The sequence below is a fragment of the Myxine glutinosa genome, chromosome 9 (assembly GCF_964187855.1).
Source record: "Myxine glutinosa chromosome 9, kmMyxGlut1.1, whole genome shotgun sequence".
NCBI classification, from domain to species: Eukaryota; Metazoa; Chordata; class Myxini; order Myxiniformes; family Myxinidae; genus Myxine; species Myxine glutinosa.
This window is the reverse complement of record NC_136269.1, coordinates 35351212-35374134: the sequence shown is the minus strand read 5'-3', so window position 1 is coordinate 35374134 and position 22923 is coordinate 35351212.

The window sequence follows — 22923 nt, the reverse complement described above, 5'->3', positions numbered from 1 at the left end:
GCGGCGGGTATGACGCTCAGTTGGGCGCCGGTGTCGCACAGGAAGCGCCGTCCGGACGCTTTATCCGTGATGAACAGTAAGTTGCCCGTGTGGCCGGCGCTCATGGCTGGTAATGAACGCCGGCCCGGCCGTTTCCCGGCCTGCCGAAGGTGCATGGGGGTCGGCATGTCCGGGCCTTCTGTCCGAACCTGGCATGATAGTAACACCACGCTTGGTCAGGTGGAGGCCCCGGTCGTCGTGCTGGAGGTGGTCGGCTCGGTGTAGCGGCCGCCAATTGCGTCGGCAGTTCGGTCGTCGACCGTGCCGGGTGCTCGGGCGCCATGGGTGTTGCGTCGGATGGCGGTGGGTCCCATGTCGCCGCTGCGATGCGCTGACCTGCGGCGGAGATCTTGTCGGCTTCTCTGGCAAGGGCCCGGGGATCTGTGATCGTCGTGCTTGCCAGGGCGAGGCGTACCGGGTTAGGCAGCTGACGGAGGAACAGCTCCCGGAACAGGAATGCCGGAGAGTGCTCGCCGAGCAGTGAAAGCATGTAGTCCATTCGCTCGGAAGGGCGCGTGTCGCCAAGCTCGGGCAGGTCAAGCAGGCGCCGTGCGCGTTCCGCCGATGGGAGGGCGAAAGCGTCGAGGAGAAGCTTCTTAATCGCGCCGTATTTGTTAGCGGCTGGCGGGCTCTCGAGGAGGCTCAGGGCGTGGGCCGCGGTGGCCGAACCGAGCGCTGCTACCACATGGTGGAAGCGGGTGTCGTCGGCCGTGATGCCTCGCAGGGCGAACAGGGAATCCGCCTGTGCGAACCAAACCGCCGCGTGAGCCTCCCAGAAGGTAGGCAGTTTAAGGGCGACTGCCGTGTCCATGTCGGTAGGTCACCAATGAAGGAGCTGGGGCTCCCACGTCGATCGGAAGAATGGACGCGACAAAAAGCTGGAATTCATCCGAGTTGCTTTAATCAAACCAAACACTCAGGCACTCTGAAAAGCCCGTTTATCGGGCAGCAATATATATACATATTATCCCGGAGCGTTTGCCCAGGAAAGGCGAGAGGGGGCGTGGCCCAGCGTCCTGGCTGCGGCCTGGCAAGTTGAGGGCGAGCCTGCCCGGGCATGCCCGGGCATGCCCAGGCGTCCCGACCGAGGCCTGGCAAGTTGAGCGCGGGCCAGCCCAGGCGTCCTGGACGAGCCCGGCATGGTGATCGCTCCGCGTCCTTGATAGGTGCAAGGCGATTGTGAAAACCCAGCGGTAGCCGCTACAGCAGTGTGTTATTAAAGGTAAAACATCACATTATGTAAGGTACATAGTTGACACGTACACCAAGGTTTGATTATTAATTGCTATGAAATGAATGTACCATCGTGGGTATATAAAGGTTAAACAGTATAAACAACTGCAAAAACATAGCGTAATGTATTTACCGGGGCTGTAGGGACACACCTGGTGTGATCTCGTCCACCACAACCCCACCCCCATCCTCCTTCATCGTGTTCCGAAAACGTTGTCACACTTGTGACATCATGGCAACATGCTATCGTGACGTGACGTACTGTATGCAAAAGGCCATGGCCGGGTCAACATGACACAGATGTTTTTGTGTTGTAATGTACGAAGGTTTCGTCGTACATGTACAACCATTCTTCGATCCAGCAATAAAAGTGAAAAATGCACCAATACAAGATGGAAAGGCAAACAAGTAGTTAAAGTGCCCTGAAGTGCCTCCATGCATGCTATGTTGACACAATGCAGGAAACACACACTTGTTAACTCTGAAGCAGTTAATTTACTATTTCCTTCTGCTCACAGTCCAAACCCTAACATGTAGGAAAGTAATAACGATGCGAATCAGAAATTATTGCTTGTACGAAACTCCCTGGAAGTAAAGAAAAGTTATTAACTCCACATTGTTTTGTTTTATTTTAAACCGAATACTAATTAAAATAACACACACACACAAATATATATATATATATATATATATATATATATATATATATATATATATATATATATATATATATATACATACATACATACATATATATACTGAAAAAACGCAAAAGAAACTTACCACCTTTGAAACCTTTAAATATCAACAATAACACTGCGTGTAGTAAATGTGTGAACTTATTTGTGGACAATAGTGTCCTCGCTGTCAGACAAAACGGTCACGGATGGTCACTTGAACCTTCAATGGTCACTTCATAGCACAGCTGTTGAACAGCCGTTTTGACTGTCACTGATTAGCCAAGGGGTACGAGATGATTTTAATGAGCTGCACGTGATGTCTTGATATTGGATTTAAAAAGGCCAGTGCAAAATGGGCATTTTGACCGAAAGATTTGACCATTTTGACCAACTTCAAAAAGACCAAAAACACAAAAGAAACTTACCACCTTTGAAACCTTTAAATATCAACAATAACACTGCGTATAGTAAATGTGTGAACTTATTTGTGGACAATAGTGTCCTCACTGTCAGACAAAACGGTCACGGATGGTCACTTGAACCTTCAATGGTCACTTCATAGCACAGCTGTTGAACAGCCGTTTTGACTGTCAGTGATTAGCCAAGGGGTACGGGATGATTTTAATGAGCTGCACGTGATGTCTTGATATTGGATTTAAAAAGGCCAGTGCAAAATGGGCATTTCAATCAACATGCCACGATTGTCAAGGGATCAACGGCAGCGTGCCCTGGGCATGCTGCAAGGCGGACTGAGCTACCGTGAGGTGGCATGTCGCCTTGGCTGTTTACACCAGACGATATCGGCTCTGGTGGACAGAGACACCCTCCACAACTCTGCAGATGACAGACCTCGATCAGGGAGGCCAAGAGTCACCACTGCAAGGCAGGACAGGCAGATGGTCCGAAGTCACCTGCGGGATCGATTCCGTCCAGCATCCCGCACTGCGGCAGAAACTCCGGGGCATGCAAACCCACGGATCTCCAATGATACTGCACGAAGACGACTGCATGACTATGGTCTGACTGCCAGAAGACCATACAGAGGCCCCGTGATGACGGTTGCCCATCGCCGCAACCGTCAGAGATGGTGCCAGCAGCATCAGCGGTGGACCTTGGCGCAGTGGAACGAGGTCGCTTTCAGCGATGAGTCAAGGTTCTGAGTGGACAGTCCTGATGGGCGTGAGCGTGTCTGGAGAAGAACTGGCGAGCGATATGCCGATTGTTGCGTGCGTCAAGCCAACAGGTGGGGTGGCCCAAGTGTGATGGTGTGGCCGCCATATCAGGCCGGTACAGGACGCCACTGGTGGTTGTGGATGGGAATCGTAACACCCAGCGGTATGTGGATAACATCCTTCGACCTCATCTGCTGCCATTCCTGCTAGACCACCCAGAACTGAGAACCTTTCAGCATGACAACACTCATCCCCATGCTGCTCGCTTTACCACTGCATTTCTCCAAGGCGAGAACATCAACACCATGCAGTGGCCTGCGCTCTCCCCTGACCTGAATCCCATAGAGCACCTGTGGGATGAGCTTGGGAGACGCGTAGTTGGCAGGGCCAGGACACGGGCAGCGCTGCTTCAGACATTGAGGACTGAGTGGGACAGAATCCACCAGCAATCCATCCAAAGACTGGTAGGCAGTATATGCTGACGATGCACTGCCTGTATCCAAAACAATGGTGGCCATACACGCGATTGAAAGGGGACTGACATTGCACCCTGTGCTGTTCTGTACTGTAGAACAAACTGATGAGATGGTGTATCTTGGTCAAAAACTTGACATGTCATCAATAAAATGCCAATGTTTCAATTAGCAATTGTTGGTTTGTTTTATTTTGAACTGTTACAATTTTATTACATTTCAAACAAGTGGTAAGTTTATTTTGCGTTTCAGTATATATATATATATATATATATATGTATATATCTGTGAGAAATAGTAGAAACTCCACAGTATGAGCAGGGCGTCTCATTTGCATTAAGTAAATAATCGGGAGGTTAAATCAGACGCGGACGTAGCTTCAGGACGTCGATCTTTAATTTGACAAGCTTTCGACCAACAAAGGTCTGCTGCTTAGTCTACAAAAACAATATGTATGTATATCAGTCAAGTATGTATAGTGATATGTGTGTAAGATGTGTGATATGTGTAGAAAATGCATACAAAAGGAAGAGCCATGCCAAAGCTCACTCACCGTCCCCAAGTTCAACGGAAGTGAAGCGCAGCTTACAGTTACCGTTTGCGTTACAGTTCCGGTGCACGTGCATATACAAATATAGAGATACATACATAAACACACAAGCATATATTCATATACCATTTATATTCATCTAATATATTTATATATTTATATAAATGACATATAAAGGTAGAATGAATGAATGGGTGAATGTATGAATGAATGAATGGGTTACGGTTAATGATTTGATTGGGTTGATGTCGGAACATTCTTTAATCATCAAAATTTATGCCATGAGGGATTTTTGTCCGAAGTTTATGTATCCAAAAGGACTCACGTTTCAGAATCGTGGTGTGTGATCGATTTGTGATTGATTCAATGGCAGAGATTTGAATGTCATTTATAGAGTGATCCGGTTGATTAAAGTGTATCGTGTGAGGTAGAGATTTGCCCTGACTGGTGTGGAAGTTATTGATTTCTGACCGGGTGTTATTAAATCGTGTGTAGAGTGTATTCTCCGTTTTTCCAACATATTGTTTGTTGCACTTTTGGCAAGTGATTCGGTATATGACCCATGTAGATTTGCAGTTCATATCGGAGGTGATGGGGAATTTTTGTCCAGTGCTAGAACTACAAAATTTGTTTCCTTCTAGTAAATGTTTGTGAATAATACATTTGTTTGCTGTGCATTTATAGAAGCCAGGGATCCTAGTTTGTTTGTTATGGGGCTGTGGGTGCTTTGCTTTTACCAAGAGGTCCCTGAGTGTCCGACCACGTCGAAATGATGTTAGTGGAGGTTGAGGAAATGTGGTGCCGAGTGTTTCTGATTGATGGAGGAGAGGAAGGGCCTTATTCAGAATACTTGGCAATTGGGATGAGGTCGGAGAGTAGGTGGTTACCAGTGGGACACGGTTAGTTGCAGGTTTGGGTTTGTAAGTCAGAAGGTCTGCTCTCGGTATGCGTTTGGCTCGGTTTATTGCTTCTTTCACAGAGTGAGGGTCATAGTTTCTTGCAATGAAGTGTGTTTCTAATTGGCAGAAAAAAGTTTCTTCTGCCATTTTTGTTGAGCAAATGCGTCTTACTCTGAGTGCTTGACTGTATGGTATGCTTGCAATTGTATGTTTAGGATGAGATGAAGAAGGGAGAAGGTAAGAGTGAGTGTCTGTTGGTTTGGTGTATAGTTCTGTTTCGAGTCTGTTATTTTGAAGCATGAGTGATGTGTCTAGAAAGTGAACTTCGGACTGTGAACTGTCGAATGTAAACGTGATGGTCGGATGAATCAAATTTAATTCATTTTGGAATTGTGTGAGACTGCGGGGGGATTTTGACCAGATGAACTGGATGTCATCAATATAACGTACCCAGGATTTTTCCAAGATGCCGTGATGAGGTTGTGCATTGATCTTGGCCTCTATCATTCCCATGAAGATGTTAGCGTACGATGGTGCAACAGGGGTACCCATAGCGGTACCTTGAGTTTGAATGTAATGTCGTCCGTTGAATTGGAAATTATTCAGTTTGAGTGTCAGTTCTAATAGGCGCATAAGGTCTTGAGTAGGTGGCATTGGGACTTGTCGTGTATCGAGGGCTTTGCGGCATGCAGACAGGCCTTCTGAATGTGGAATATTAGTGTAGAGGGATGTAACATCTGCTGTGACTAAAATGGTTTGGGAGTTGAAAGGTGAGTATATTCTGTTCAATCCTTGGATGTGGGTCAGAAAACTGGTTGTGTCCTTGAGGTATGAGGAGAGATTCATCACGAGAGGACGTAAATGACAGTCAACAAATTTTGATATTAGAACAGTTGGACATGTGCAGCCAGATACGATTGGTCTACCTGGATTGTTTACCTTGTGTATTTTAGGTAGAAAATAAAGGTTAGGGCAATGAGGATCTTTAGGAACCAAGCGAGATTTGATGGTTTTATCCACCCGAATAGAATCGAATAAAAAGGTAGTAGATTTTTTATTAAAGGATTAAAAGGATTAAAAAGGTAGTACTTATTTTTTCCACATGCGAAATTTGCATTTATGTTTGTTTAAATTATACAATGGACTACAAAATGTAAATGTTTCATGATATTTGTTATATTATATCACCTTTATCTATCAATATTGTTGAAATTAAGATCAAACAGCTGTATGTTGAAATATGTTGAAAAAGTAAAAACTTTACATGGGGTCTACTTACTTTTTCACGTGACTATATGCATCAGCCTGGTGTTGGCTTAACAGTTAAGATGGCTGGCTTGAAATTGCAACATCTTGAGCTCAAGCCCCTGTTACGCCATTTAATTAACACCAGGTGGGTTGACTGATGACTCAGCCTGTCATCATTCCAAGGTCGGCAAAATGAGTACCAGCTTACTGGAATAATGAGCCATTTGAGTATCCTGCGTCAGAGTGGCAACCCTTCCAGGATTGGGCCCAATAGCCAAGGAAGCTGCTTTGGCAGCTCTGTGCATCTGAAGATGCAAAAGGAGTGGCCATCTTCTCATTTGTCATTAGTTGTGTACAATGGCATTATAGGGAGAAAGTTCTAGCATTAATTTTGAAATGGGGGTGGGGGTGGGTTGAACACGGTGTGTGGGTAGCTGGCAGATGGGAACAAGGTGGCTGAGGGGGTGGGGGGGGGGGGGGGGAGAAGTGTACCATACTGCTTACTGAATAAACCTGGTTTGACCCAGAATAAGTGTGTAACCTACTTAATTTGCTATTCCTAAGAAAGCTTCCTATTGGTTGACAGGTGTCTTCCTGGTGATGTCTGCAAAGGTGCAAAGGTCAGAGGAGTCAGGCTCTTGTTGGGCATGGAAGCAACAGCTGTGGTTTGCACCTGCAATAGTGGTTGCAAAAACATTTCTCATTTGGATAAAGACACTCCAGATGGCAGATGACATCCTTCAACTCTCTACACAATATAAGTTTGGAGGACTCTGATTCCTTTGAGTTCACAATCCCAAGACACGTGTATTGCGTTGTTGGAATCTCTACGGTTGTTCCTGTGCTTTAATCATGACCAAAGGGTAGTTCATTAATTTATCGTGAGTGTTTGTTACAATTTTGCAGAATTAGCACTACATGTGTGTAACAAAATAACATGATTAATTTGGAGTCTGAGTGCATGTCATTAATTTGCATACAAGGATACAATTTGATTAATTTGGATAATTATATTGTAGGTGTTTTTTTTTGTTTTTTTAAGTTTGGCCTTTTATGATGATTTTCCAATTCAACAAAATGCAGTCGTTTGGTTACATTGATTAATTTGGGGTTTGTTAACATTATTATTATTAATATGAATAATGCGTTGCAGTACAATTAATTTTTCAGGTTGAATTTTGCAATAAATATATGCAACTAACTTATAGTGTGGTTTCTTTGGCATCGACTGAATCCCGATATTACGTTAGTGATATTAAATTGTAGTCTCTCGTTGTCCTCATCATATTTGAATATCTCGTTGTCCTCATCATGATCCTATTTGAATGATCATAATTCCAACTTGATGGAAAGTTGTACTCATAATTCCAATTTAAAAGAAAGGTTTTGTATGAAGGGTGTAGGCCGAATGGTTAGGGTGGTGGGCTTGGGATCCTAAGGTCCTGAGTTCGAATCCCGTTCAGCTATTGAATTAATACCAGGTGGGGCTGACTCAGCCTGTCATTCTTCCGAGGTCGGCGAAATGAGTACCAGGGTACTGGGTCCTCTCTTGAAGAGGTTGGTGGAAGGATTTGTACTCTGGCCGCTGTAAAAACACCTAATTCCGTAGCACACACAGTGGTGTGTCGGGGTGGGGTTGAGGTCGTTCAAGGATGCAGCAACGTGCTGATCCAGCGTACGATTTTTCGGGTGAGCCAAATATATATATATATGTGTATATATATATACTATATCCAGTATATATATATACTACGACTACTTTTTCACCATAACTGTGACATACCAGGATGGCAGTTACAAGCAGGGTCGGTACTAGTCCATCTATCTATAATTCCAGTAATCTCTGTACGTCTGTACGTCTGTACGTTTGTTTGTCTGTGACCGCTGTTTCTCGACAACCACGGGTCCGATATACTTTTAACTTGCCAGGTATATTGCTGGGGACCCGAGGATGTGCCTTTTCAAGGTTTCATATTAATCGGACAATTACTTACCGAGCTATGTCCAAAAAACGATTCAACCAATCAGAGAGCAGCGAACGATCGCGTGTGCCGAACGTGGAGGACACACTCTGCCTCGGATGGCACATTTGACAGCGTATTCATTTATTTCACGTTTGCAAACTATGTTGGCGTTAAACTATGTTTTAAAACTAATAAAACCGAATTTGCGATTCATTCGCTTTCCTGCGCGTTTGTGCACGCGATGGCGATTTCTTTACCAAACTCCGGAAGCCGTTCGCTTTGGACCAAACCATTGCATGTAAATAGAGGGGGGGGATTGTCACCGTACTCGCAAGCCGTTCGCTTTGGACCAAACCATTTCATGTAAATAGAGGGGGGGGGATATAATTTTAGATATAGATATAGTACGGGCAATGCCCTAGTATTATAAAACACGAGTTTTATAATACTCCTGTGGAAGGTGGAAAAAGATCCGTCCCAATAATTGAGGGAGTAGTCCCAAAAGTACTCCCTCAATTTTCGGGTGAGCCAAACTAAACCGTGGAACGTTTGAGGTCCCAGCAATTAGTGTAAGGTCGGTAGAAGGTTTCATAAATTCTTCAATACAATCATGATTTGTACAGCATTGATAAAGTTAAACCAACAGAACCTCACGAGATGCAAAAACAAGAAGATACTTACTGACCGTTTGGTAATGGCGGATGAAAACCCAGGTGTTTATAAAAGTGAATGTCAACTTTTGGGTTCTTTTGACATCGAATGATTTGCGACCATTATATTGTCTATCAATGTGGACTGAGATTTGACTATATGCTGAGCTTTTAATCTCTTGTAAAGGAGCTTCCTGCACCTGACTCTTACAGCCAATAAAAAATAAAGAATGCCCTAAATAATTTGTACACATTGTATATCCAGTGCCTATAAAAAGTCTACACCCCCTTTCAAACTTTCCACCTGTGGTTGCCTTATAGCCTGGAATTAAATTTCATTAAATCAGACTTTTTCCACCTTTATTTACACATCGTAATCCACAACTTCCAAGTGAAAAACAAATTCTACAAATTTCAGAAAACTAATTAAAAATACAAAACTAGATTATATTGGATGGATAAGTGTCCACCCCCTGAGTTAATACTTGGTGGAAGCACCTTTGACAACAATTACAGCTGTGAGTCTGTTTGGATAGGTCGCTACCAACTTTGCACACCTTGATTGGGCAATATTTGCGCATTCTTCTTTACAGAACTGTTCAAGTTCAGTCAAGTTACGTGTGGAGCGTTGATGGACAGCAATTCTCAAGTCATGCCATATATTTTCGATTGGATTTAGATCTGGGCTCTGACTGGACCACTCGAGGACATTTATCTTTTTGTCCCTTTGTCTACTCCATTGTAGCTTTGGCTGTGTGCTTTGGGTCGTTGTCATGCTGAAAGGTGAACATCCGTCTCAATTCAGCTTTCTTGCAGAGGGCAGCAGGTTTTCCTCTAGGATTTATCTGTATTTTGCTCCATACATATTTCTTTCCATCCTGAAAAGTGCCACAGTCTAGGCCAGCATTTCCCAAACTGGGGGAAATTTCCCCCTGGGGGGAAATTTTAGGATTCCAGGGGGAAAACTTATTCCAAGGGAAATACAATATTAGCATTCGTGTAATATTGTGCTTTAGTGAATAAACCAAAAATGTGTCTGTGGGCAAGTTTGTGTGTGTGTGTGTGTGTGTGTGTGTGTGTGTGTGTGTGTATATATGTGTGTGTGTGTGTGTGTGTGTATCTGTGTGTGTGTGTGTGTGTGTGTGTGTGTGTGTGTATATATATATATATATGTGTGTGTGTGTTTGTATGTGTGCGTATGTTTCTGTTGGTTGTTATCTCCAAATGCGGGTTTCAGAAGATGGAACGGAGCCCTCCCATGTCTCAATGTATCCACCTTCGTGTGTGTGTGTGTATATATATATATGTATATATATATATATATATATATATATATATATACATACACATACGCACACACAATAAACCAAATGGGCCAAAAGTAACATTTTGCATTTAGGCCAAAAAGTTACATCTTGGTTTCATCAGACCACGAAACGTTTTGCCACATGGATTCAGAATCTCCGGAGTGTTTTATTTTTGCATAACTTGAACGGGACTCAAGTTGGGATTTTTTTGAACAATGGCTTCCTCCTGCCACCCTACCATACAGGACAAACTTGTGGAGTGCTTGCGATATTGGTGTCACATGCACACCATGACCAGTCTTTGCCATAAAGGCCTGTAGTTCTTTCAAAGTTGCCATTGGCCTCTTGCTGGCCACTTTGATCAGCCTTCTCCTTGCTTGGTCATCCAGTTTGGTGGGACGGAAGGGTCTTGGTAATCTAGGAAGGGTCTTGGTGGTACCATACGCCCTCCACTTCTTAATGATTGTCTTGACTGTGCTCTAAGGGATATTCAAGGTCTTTAAATATTTTTTATACCCATCAGTGCCTTTCCACAACTTTATCCTGGAGGTCTTTTGAAAGCTCCTTGGTGCTCATGGTTGAGTCTTTTCTGTGAAATGCACTACCCAGCAGAGGAAACCTACAGGAACAGCTGATTTTATTCTGAAATAATCAGAATCACTATGATTTAACACAGGTGGAGGTCAATTAACTTGGTGTGTGATTTTGGATGTGATTGGTCACACCTGCGCTAATTTACAATTGCTATTATAAGAGGGGTGGAGACATCCAAGATAATCTAGTTTTGTATTATTAATTAATTTCCTGGAATTTGTAGAACTTTCTTTTCAATTTGAAGTTGTGGGTTACGATGTATAAATAAAGGTGGAAAAAGTCTGATTTAATGCAATTTAACTCCAGGCTATAAGGCAACAAAAGGTGAACATTTTTAAAGGGGGTGGAGACTTTCTATCGCTCTGTATACTAACCTGCTGTTGGGAGACTTTGTTTGCATTGCTGTGTAAACAAACGACACCCCCACACCAGAGTCATTCCCTTTTAGGTGTTATCCATTTGCACATTGTACATCTAGCAACTACAATCTGCAATTCTTCTGAATGGTCTATCGTATGCAGCACAAGGGGAGTCAAATACCTCAGTGTACTTTTAACTTTTTTGTTGTTCTCCTCCTTTTCCCTTTATAATCAGTGAGGTTCCAATGGCACCAAGCTCCTGCCCTGCCTTGACCACGATACTCCTCTACTTCCCCCTATCCTCAGCCAACTCGACACTCTCCAACCACCCCCACATTACTGAAATCCCTCTTCACACAATCCTCCCATCTCAACCGTGGTCTACCTCTTTTACTCCTACATTGTTCCCTCAACCTATCCGCTCTCTTTGCGATTCCCTCTTCCCCCATCCGCACCAAATGTCTAGCTCATCTGCACACCAATCTCCTCCCTCAGTTCATCCATCCTCCTTCTATACACCCTCTATACTCCCACAATCCTCCTGACCCAGTTGTTCTCACAAAACTACAACCTCTGTTGTTGTCTCTCTATCAGTGCCACAGTCTCCAGACTTTAGAGGTAGGCCAGTGTTACACAAGACATCAGAAACTTTACTTTCAATCTCCTTGAAAATTCTCTGTCTGCCATTACTCCCTCCACCCTCCTCCATGCATTTTCCCCCAACTGAAAACTCCTCCGCACCTCTACCTCTGACTTATCATCCCCAGTCACTTCACCCCAGATACTCAAATCTATTTCCTTGCCTGATCTCCTTACCCACTAACCTGATATTCATTTATATTCTCTTCTGCCCAACCCACATCACCTCCATCTTATTCATGCACATTTCCAACCCAAGCTTCACAAATACCTCCATCCACTCCCCCAGTACCTCCTGCATCTCCTGTCCACTCTCCAACACAACAGCCAGATCGTCCGCATACAATATCCTCCCCAGAATATCTTTCATGTTTACCTTCCTGCTTACCAGCTCAATCACCATGATAAACAGGAGTGGGCTCGTTTTACATGAATTGCAATTGGACATTCGTAGACATGGGACAACCTGGGACAACCTGGCACGCGCTATTTGGATTTTAACGTGGATTTCAACATACGATTTTAACGTGCAAGAAAAAGTGAACTCCAAACAAACGAAACCAATCTTACAGAAATATACTACACAAAAATGGAGATTTAGTTCATCCTGATTGTATTCTGTCTTTGTGAGATGTGAAGTGTAACTTAAGGCCTTCTTTTGATGGCCCCTTCCCCTTCTTTTGATGGCCCCTTCCCCTTCTTTTGATGGCCCCTTCACCTTCTCTTGATGGTCCCCTTCACCTTCTTTTGATGGCCCCTTCCCCTTCTTCTGAAGGCTACATCCCCTTCTTTTGGTGGCTCCTTCACCTTCTCTTGATGATCCCCTTCCCCTTCTTTCGATAACCCCTTCCCCTTCTTTTGATGGTCCCTTCCCCTTCTTTCGATAACCACTTCCCCTTATTTTGATGGTCCCTTCCCCTTCTTTCGATAACCACTTCCCCTTCTTTTGATGGCCCCTTCCCCTTCTTTTGACCCCTACTTCCCCTTCTTTTGGTGGCCCCTTCCCCTTCTTTTAATGGTCACATCCCCTTCTTTTGGTGGCCCCTTCCCCTTCTTTTGATGGCCCCTTCCCCTTCTTTTGACCCCTACTTCCCCTTCTTTTGGTGGCACCTTCCCCTTCTTTTAATGGTCACATCCCCTTCTTTTGGTGGCCCCTTCCCCTTCTTTTGATGGTCCCTTGCCCTTCTTTTGATGGTCCCTTCCCCTTCTTTCGATAACCCCTTCCCCTTCTTTTAATTGGCCCCTTGCCATTCATACTCAACATGGGTGATCAGAAAGAAAAATGAAATGAGTGAAACTATTATTAACAACTTTTTAAAGTTTAGTTGAAGTAACCACTTTTGTAATATTATTTTACTTCTACATCTATACGAGGCTGCTAACTTACCAACCAATCTTTGTATATTTGTTGATTAACTAAAGAGTAGGGAATGATGGCAATTCAATCACAACAAGGTCCCTCAAACACAACAAGTCCACATCAGTGAGACAACTGGCCCCGAGGCCACATAACCCATGGAATTAGGGTTTTCATGACGAGGAGATGTGGCCGGACAGGTTAAGTGCTCCTTGACCTGACTCACTGAATCCATATGAATCCAACATCACTGTCAAGGCAAGAATAGGTGCGCGCGCGCACACACACACACACACACACACACAAAACTCGTGTGTGTGTGTGTGTGTGTGCATATGTGTATGTATGTATATATATATATATATATATATATATATATATATATATATATATATATATATACACACACACACACACACACACACACACACACACACACACACACGAAGGTGGATACATTGAGACATGGGAGGGCTTCGTTCCATCTTCTGAAACCCACATTTGGAGATAACAACCAGCAAAAACATACGCACACATACAAACACACACACACACACACACACACACACACTTGCAAGATCTAAATCTAGGTGAGTGTGCAATTAAGCAGCATCATGAATCTTTTAAACAATGTTTACATGTCCCGCAGTTGGATGGTCTCAAGAAAAGAGGTTTTGGCCAAATTTTCTTGCGAAGAAGCTCGAAGATGTCTTAGTTTTTTAAACCGATTAATTTATTTCTTATTAAGGTAAATATTGTGAAATTTAACCCACACCATTCATACACACACTCATATATATGCCTCTTCTCTCCACTGACTTGCATCTCCTCCCAAACCTCTTTCCTTTCTTTGCGCACTCCTCTCAACACTTCTTTTCTTTCTCTGCGCACTCCTCCCAACACTTCTCCCACCATATTTTCGCCCTCATATCATACTCACCTCTCTTAATTTTCTCAATTTAATTTTCTCATATTAACCCCCACCTCAGTCACGTAGGTAATAAATATACCCCAACCCCACTCCATAGCACCTACAGTTGTTTTACTGCAAGTGAGTAAGTCTCGCAGTTACCTATTCCCCAAAAAATCCAGATCCTTTAGGAATAGTCACTGTGCAACATTTATAGGTATTAGTACATAGTTCCAAAGGTGGTTGGGGAGGAGTGTTTGGTGAGGGTGAGAGGGGGGGTGTGTTGATATGAATTCACTTTGGGAGTTTGAGAAAGAAGCCCAAGGGCACTAGTATCATATCGTGGATATCTGCCCGAGTGTGGAGAGCCCCCCCCCCTGCCCCCCTCCCGGGTCCTGGCCTTTGCCAAGAGACCTGAGGCAGCTCGCTTGCTCGGGACGCCTTGTTTTCCCTGTGGATAACCCAGGGTGAGTAAACGCCAATTGCCTGTCAGGTGTGAGGGGCACAAGCTTGGCTCGGCCTGGCCGCATGGCAGTGAAGCGCAAATGCAAAATAATTTCTGATTATAAACCTCAACCAAGGATATTCCCTTTGGTGTCACAATGCGCATAATTGCATACAATTTCCAAAAGTGTGCCCTGTGTATTTATATGAAAACATTGCTAAGTGCATTTCTACATTAATTGCTTCTTTCTGAGATGTAAATCCGGCTGCCTTGTGGAGTTAAACTGTCCGTGGATAAAACATTTGTGTACAATTCGAATCATTCCTTGTCAACCACAGAATTAAGCAGAAGGTCACGTGGTAGAGTGCATACATCCGCCAGGCTGAACAGTTTACCTTTTGTATCCCACTGATCGGTCATATCTGGATCCAGACCTGAACCAAAATCGAATCGGCTTGTTCCGGTTACCTACCCAACTCATACACCTAGTTTTGTCATAACTCATCGACAACTTCTTGAAATATCATGCTATGTATGGTTTTTGACCCTATCACTCAATGGTGAAGAATCACTTCAAAAAAATTCTCAGATCCAGATCCAGATCTTCCCCAAAATCTAATTATTTCGTTTTGTCGTACACCCAACCTCTCCACCAAATTTCGTCCAAAAGGCCATAAATTCTGAGATATCCTCTTCACAAACAAACAAGAAGTATGTCGTGCAGAGCACGATTCCTGCGAAATCTCTAAAATAAGTTGTTCACCTTTGGCCTATGTTGACCTTTTGGCATAAGATGACCCATAAAATAATTGGTGGTTCAATTCAGTTACCTGATATGTAAATCCTCTTCAAATTTCAAGTCAATCGGATGAAAAATGAGGATTTTAGAAGTTTTGAAAAGTTGTTGACCTTTGGCCTATGGTCATCTTTTGACCATGTGACCTCGAAGTCAAGATGTTGCTTCGTTATGACCGACTCTGCCATTTGGTGAACTTTCGTAAGGTTTGGTTTAAAATTGCGACCTGTAGGTGATTGACAGACAGACAAACACCCAGACAGACACAGACAGAATAACACATCAGACAAACCAATCTATGATATAAGAGAGATGTCTGTCTGTGTGTGTCGCCATTTTTTTCAGAGATGGCTGAACGGATCTTCGTCAAACTTTCAGAGGTTCATCAGTGAGTGCCTGGGAGTGTTTTAGGCAAAAAAAAAACAAATTTGAAAAAGAAAGCGTTTTTTTGGAATTAAAAAATAAATCGCTCGACAGTGCCTTTTTAAATGAATGACAGTTATATACAAGTACACATTCGCATAAATAAATACAAAACAATTACCAGACATTTGAATACAAATAAATCAAACAATTCCGGAAGTGAACGAAGTTGGTAGTTAGGCTTCTTCTTCTTCCTGACCGGCATCACACTTAACTCAGAAACGTGATGAACGCTACATTCACCCACCAGCATATATATGAACCCCCTACCTCTCCTTTCTCCTCCCCTCCCCTTCCCCCCCTTCCCCCTTGCCCCCCCTCCCCTTCCCTCCCCCCCCCCCCTCACCCTCCCCTCCCCCGCCCCGCCCGGCAACGCCGGGTACTTCTGCTAGTATACCATAAGTAACAAACACAGAAACGAACAGACAGGGGTGAAAACATAACCCCTGTGCATCTTCGGTGGTGGCGGTAATTACATTACATTACATCATACATTGGCAGAATGGCTCAGGGCCTGATGCACTCTCAACCTAGGTGACTGGTATCCACACAAAAATGGAAATGGACTAATAACTGCTGCTCGGTACAGTGCCAGCAGGGGCAATGCTTTGTCCTGCATGGAGTGCATGCCCTCCTGAAGATTGATACTTTAAGCCGGTTGTCTCATATACATTATGGAAATGAACGATCCAGTCGTATCTTTTGCAAAAGACAGTGAATTGGCCTGTTGGTGTTCGCATCGGAACCCTTGGCTCGAGATGTCAAGAATTAACGTCATTGCAATTAATGTTCAGACTGAAGTCTGCTAATGTCTTTGTCCTGCATGTGACATGTGTATACATCTCCTCCATTAACCTTTTGTTCACTGAATAAAGTAACCACAAAGGAGACAGTTTCCTTTATGGGCTGAGTGGACGTTTGAGTGGCGTGTCTCACCTGGGCCCTCACGAGTTTGTATGTACATATACGTGTGTGTGTGTGTGTGTGTATATATATATATATGTGTATATATATATATACAATACATAAAGCTCTTTCGAACCACTGACTGATTGATTGACTGATATTAACCTTCGGTACCTTCCGGGTGTCGTGGAAAGCTGAAATTTTGCGTGCGGACAGCCATCGAAGCCAGTTCACCAGGAAAAATCAGAGAACCATCGGAAAGCGTCTGTAAATTAAAATTTATGTAAAAATACATAAAAGCATATTTTTTTAAAAAACCTCAATCAATATCTAGCATTTGCAAATTGTAATTTCTATAACCCCAAACTGTAAAATAAATATGACAATAATGTTCATAAATGAAAAAAAGAAGAAGCATCTGTAAAGGAAAATTTACAATTAAAAAAACCGTAAACGCTTCCATTACAAAAAAAAACCTCAATCCATGATTGCATTTAACATAAAAAGCAATGAAAATTACATGAAAAGTGAAAAAATGAAAAGAAATTTCAAAAATGAAAATGATGCAAAGCATTTAAAAATTGCAATTTCTATAACTGTAAACTGTGACAGATTTTAAAAAATGAAAATTTACGTAAAAGCCGTAAACGCGTCCATAAAAAAAAACAAAAAAAAAAACGTAAACTGATATATAGCAGCAACTCCGTGATGCTTGTCTATAATCATAAAGCTTCTATTTATTGTCTACCGACGTACGAAGCACAGTCCGTTATTGCTTACACAATGTGGTAGCGTGCCCCACCAGTATATATGCTCCAAATGTGCTATAGCATATGATATATATATATGTATATACAGATGTGGATTAATGTGGATAATGTATATATATATATATATATATATATATTTGGATATACATATACACATATACACACTTCCCTCTTTCATGACTGCCAGACCACGTGAGTGAATTTAAAAACTATGGTGGTAAGGTGGTGAGGTGTTTCACATTACGTGGTGGTGAGGTGTTTTGAATTACATGGTGGTGAGGTGTTTTGAATTACGTGGTGGTGAGGTGTTTTGAATTACATGGTGGTGAGATGTTTTAAATCACGTGGTGGTGAGGTGTTTTTAAATGACGTATGGTGAGGTGTTTTTAAATCACGTGCTGGTGAGGTGTTTTGAATTACGTGGTGGTGAGGTGTTTTGAATTACATGGTGGTGAGGTGTAATCGTCCCAAACTTCTAGTCTGCACCAACTCCTCCCATATGTATGTGCTGAGGGTTTATTTTTTTAATTTTATATATATTTTCAACCTAAATCTTCAACCTAAATTGCTTATAAAAATGTAATATCACAAACACTACAAATATATTTGTGCAAAATAATTGTTTGTATTATGATTGGTGTAAATCATGAGAACACAACAACTCAGGTACAGTCATTAGCCTCAGCAAAAACAAGCCCGTTCCTGTGTAGCGAGCCGAGCTAGTATGTAAACATATATATATATATATGCACTCCAACAAGCTTGAGTCGAACGGGAGATCAGAACAGATTATAATCTGCTCGCTCGTCCTCTCCAACTGTTTCTACACTGTCGTGCACAGGATGCATACAATTTGAAATAAAAAATTATATTCTAAACTTGTTCTCATAAAATGCTGAAATAAAAAACACTTCAACTGCACCACCCCTCCCCCACCCCCAATATTAGTTATTTGTGGCCACAATCAGATTTCCGAATGGGAACATCAACATTACCGCTGACACTTTGAAATGATCAACAATAAACAAAAGATTTTATGTCCATGACTTTTTACCTCTAAATGACCTGTTAAACCCACTTTAGGTAAACTTTGGTTTTAAAAACAAAAATGCAAAAAAACAGGTTTTACAAATAAAGAACAGAAGCAAAAGTCTCAGGTTTTGCATTTGTAAGAGAGGAAACCTTTGGCCCAGCACGAGTAGAATATTGTTACGGGAGGAAAGTTTGCTCTGCACAATCCTGGACGACAGCCAGCCATCTTTCCTCTGCCAAGATACCGGGTTCCCATTAGGTGAAGTAGAACAGCCCAAATCCGCTTTGTTGGCCCGAACTTTGGATCGCTGCGAGCCTGGTGATGGATGGGAAGGCACGGTGTACTTCGGCCTCCAGTTGATTAATTAATCTTAAACAGCTGCATGGCTCAAATAAGACTAATTAATCTCACTGAGGCTTTCCTCGAAATAGGTTCTCATACTGCCCCTACCTTTATTATACGCGATCTCCGAAACTGCTGCACTGCCGGTGCGCGCAGGGCCTGGAAATGCAGCGGGCGCACATGGCAGGGGGAATGGCAACAGCTGTAGTGGAGAAGAAATCCCTGTCCCCCGCAGCAAAAGGCAAAACTTTTTAAAGAAGACGGATTTCAATGCCCACATTGCGAGCTGATGTGTGTCGACACCTTGGTGCTTCGTTGGGAGAAGGGGCCTCAGAAGGCCAAATTACACCCCCAATACGCAAACGCGTGCCATGTGTTGAGACTTTTTCTTCCTTCGACTCCATCAGGACTTCCGCAATATTACTAAAGTGCTCTGCTCCAAATGTGCTGTGGGAAAGGAATTGGTTTCCAGGAAAAGATTTAACCTCTACTCGATCGAATTAATAAAACAAACGTCTGGTTAAGTTCGTGGCTCCTCTCCAAGAGGATAATCAAATGTCATCGAAGGCTTTTTTCAAATGCAGTGTTAATGAAATTTGATTCTTGACAAATGTGTCGAACAGGGTCCCGAGGCAAACTTTGTCAAAGGACAAGTAAGGTTATGGCAAATGAGAGCTTGAGTAGTATATCGTGTGTGTGTGTGTGTGTGTGTGTGTGTGTGTGTGTGTGTGTGTGTGTGTGTGTGTGTGTGTGTGTGTGTGTGTGTGTGTGTATACATTATATGTGTATACAGTCTGTGTATATATACTATGTGTGTATACAGTATGTGTGTTTACAGTATGTGTCTATACACTGCAGTATGTATGTGTATACAGTACATGCATGTAAACACTATGTGAGTGTGTCTCTCCAGTATGTGTGTGTATACAGTATGTGTGTGTATACGGTACACTATGTGCATGTGTGTATATACTTTGTGTAAACAGTATGTCTGTATACAGTTTGTATGTATGCAATATGTGTGTATACAGTATGTGTGTTTTTCAGTATGTGTATACAGTATGTGTGTAGACAGTATGCGTGTATCCATGTATGTATATATATATATATATATATATATATATATATATTGTTACCGAATCCACCGTCGGCCTTCCCCACTTACCAAGAGGGGGATTAGTCCCCTCGTCTATGACTGGCCGACATGGTCCTGGGGGTATTACGTCATGCCCGGTCAGCGCTGGGTAGGGTATTAGGCCCAACCGTCCTATGACCTAAATACCAACACCCACTGGTACGCAAGGAAATACTCCCCCGCCCACGGTCGCAGCGTAATGGACTAGTTGCACCGAGCGAAGCGAACTGCACCATGAGCCGGTTACCAAGACTGACCCGATTAATCTTCGTCGGCCGAATCGCGCCACGGGCCCTCAATGGGGGAAATCACTAAAGCGACCGAATGTGAAGAAGAGGAAGATGAAGGCAAAAGGTTGGAAATGCGACTATTATTTATTACTACTATTTACAACCAAAAGAAACCAAGGAAGAAGGAAGGATAATAAAATAAAGACAGAAAGAATGGAAGGAGACACAGTGCAAATATTAGCTTAACTATACAAGCTTAATTAATACCCCAGGGCAACGTGAAAGACAGACGAACGATCACACTTACATGGGGAATGCAGGCAGGAATGAATGGCTTGGAGATGGATGGCTTTGAGAGGCAAGGAAGGTCCAGCGGGGACTTGGTACGGTCGGGCCGGAAGGCACCGCCGTCAAAAATCCGAGCCGCAGTCGTTGTTCCAAACTGTGCGGGCAAAGTTCCCTCTTTACGCACTGCTGCGTCGCGCGCTCCTTGCGTTGCCTCGGTCCGTATCTCCTCTGCAGCGCGGCACGTATCTCAGCTGCTTGGACTCATCTGCTCATCTGACGTGGGGGCGTCTCCCACGGGTTATATAAGCCCCACCCTTGACCCTTCGCGAACCTCCCAGATCGTTCTCTCTCCGCCCGCTCAAGCCAAACCCCTTTGTGCTGGGTGGGTTGAGCGGGGCCGACTCACTCCTCCTTTCTGTGACGAGGTGCGGAGACACGCCCTTCTTCTTCCAACCGACCGCGTGCTCAATGGAGTCCATTTGCGGCGAAAACCATCCAAACCTGACACTTTGCAGATGGGACCTACTCTTATTTAATTCGGTGCAATGGAGAGTCGACTATTGGGAAACACAGCCTTAAACTACATAGAATAGGGGAATAACTATTTAAAAGGATATATGTTGCCCTGCGTGTATGTTTATGGAATTAACTAAGAGGACGAGCTTCGACCTTTCTTTACATTACGGAGGGTGACATTTACACACAACAAAACCATAATTTTCACCTTCATTATTCTTTCTCAAATTCATTACACTGCACCCTCCTTCCTTCAGGCCCGTTCTCGGGCCTATAAAACTTTACTTTTAGTGTGACACATAGGTGTAGTTCCCTCTACAATTAACCTGACCCTGAGTGCGACAATTTTAAAACACAAATAAATATGTCCCGCTACTCCATTGCACCCTATCTAACAGTTTCGCACCCACAGCTAACCGAATTGTGGAATGGTTTTCAAACTATACATTTACGGTGGGGAGCATTATTTACATTGACGTTATTCCTTATTTACAACGCAACCCAGGACCTGTGATTTTTTTCTTTTCAGGGAAACAAAAAAAAGAAATTCCTGTTGGGAGGGAGGACACAGCATGCATTGCATCGATGCACCAGTACCATAAGCACCAAAAGCACCAAACACACCAAAAGCACTAAATGCACAAAAGCACCAAACGCACCAACCAGTGCACAGTCATTACAGTTTGTAATAAACACACAAAAACAACTGGTGGTGGTCTTCTTCTTTTCTGCTGGGCCGATGTTCTTCCCGATGTCTTCTCTCTTCATGCGGCCTATTTGCACGTAAAAAGCACAAAGTGTCCATTTTTTATTTAGGGCCACGGGGGCCAACTAAGGATGGTCCACCTGTTGGGCATAGGTGCCACCTTACCGAGGTCCGCAAGCAAGATTACCTGGCCACTATGGCCGGTCCCCAGCAGGTGCCCTGCCCCAGAACCTGGGGTCCATCAAGTGGTACTTGGCCGCAGAACAGCGGTCCATAAAGTGGTACATCAATGCAATGCATGCTGGTTGCGAGAGTCCTGGCACACAAGGCGACCTCCGCACGCTCCCCTCGACGCCCAGTGACGCACAGTCCTCGGGTGGGAAACAAGGGGGGGGGGGTCAGACGACAGGTGAGCGAGGGGTAGGGTCACAAGGGTACACATCAAACAAGTTAATGCAGGACGAGGTGCGTACGGAGAGCGAAGTGAGAAATGCTCGTCCCTACCGTACGCCCCCCACATGTGACCTACACTACCCCCCCTTGCCCCTCCCCATATTTACAAAAAACCTACACATTTACAAATTCATCACTACTGTCGCGTCTCCCCCATATTTCCCCTATACCAAATTCGTCTTCACTCCCACTAATCCAAAATTTGCCATCACCAATTTATCATCAATCCTCATAAGGAGGGAGAGATGGAACAACAGCACAATGTCACACCCACGTCATGATGCGTCTCACATTCCAAACATTTGCACAAAATAATAAAAACAACCTGGCATGGTGTGGAGTAGCGTCACCTCAGGTGAGTGGATGTACATGGTGCGAGGAGATCTCAATCCTAACTACCTTCTAAATGACTTTAATACACTTTACACTACCCGGGGTCTTTCCCTGCCAAACCATTGGCCATCTTACTCTATGCGGTTTTAAGAACCAAATTCCCATTGACCAAACTGTGGTGCTTCTCAATTTGGGGTCTCACTCCCCCGATTCAACTCCCTGTGCCCTTGCACAATTTCCGGGCTGAGTCGTGTAGCTCTCCCGGCAGGTCTACCCACCTGCACACCTCCACCACTGCAGTTGCCTCCGAGCTTACCTGCTCCTTGACCTAACATATCTAACTGGGGAAGGCCCTCCTTGGCACTTACCCCACTCGGTGCCCTCTCTGGCACTGGGCTACCCGGTTCCAACCTCCGGATCCTCGGGCCCCATTCACAACAACTCTACCGGCTCCCAGAGCCCACCTGCGGCCT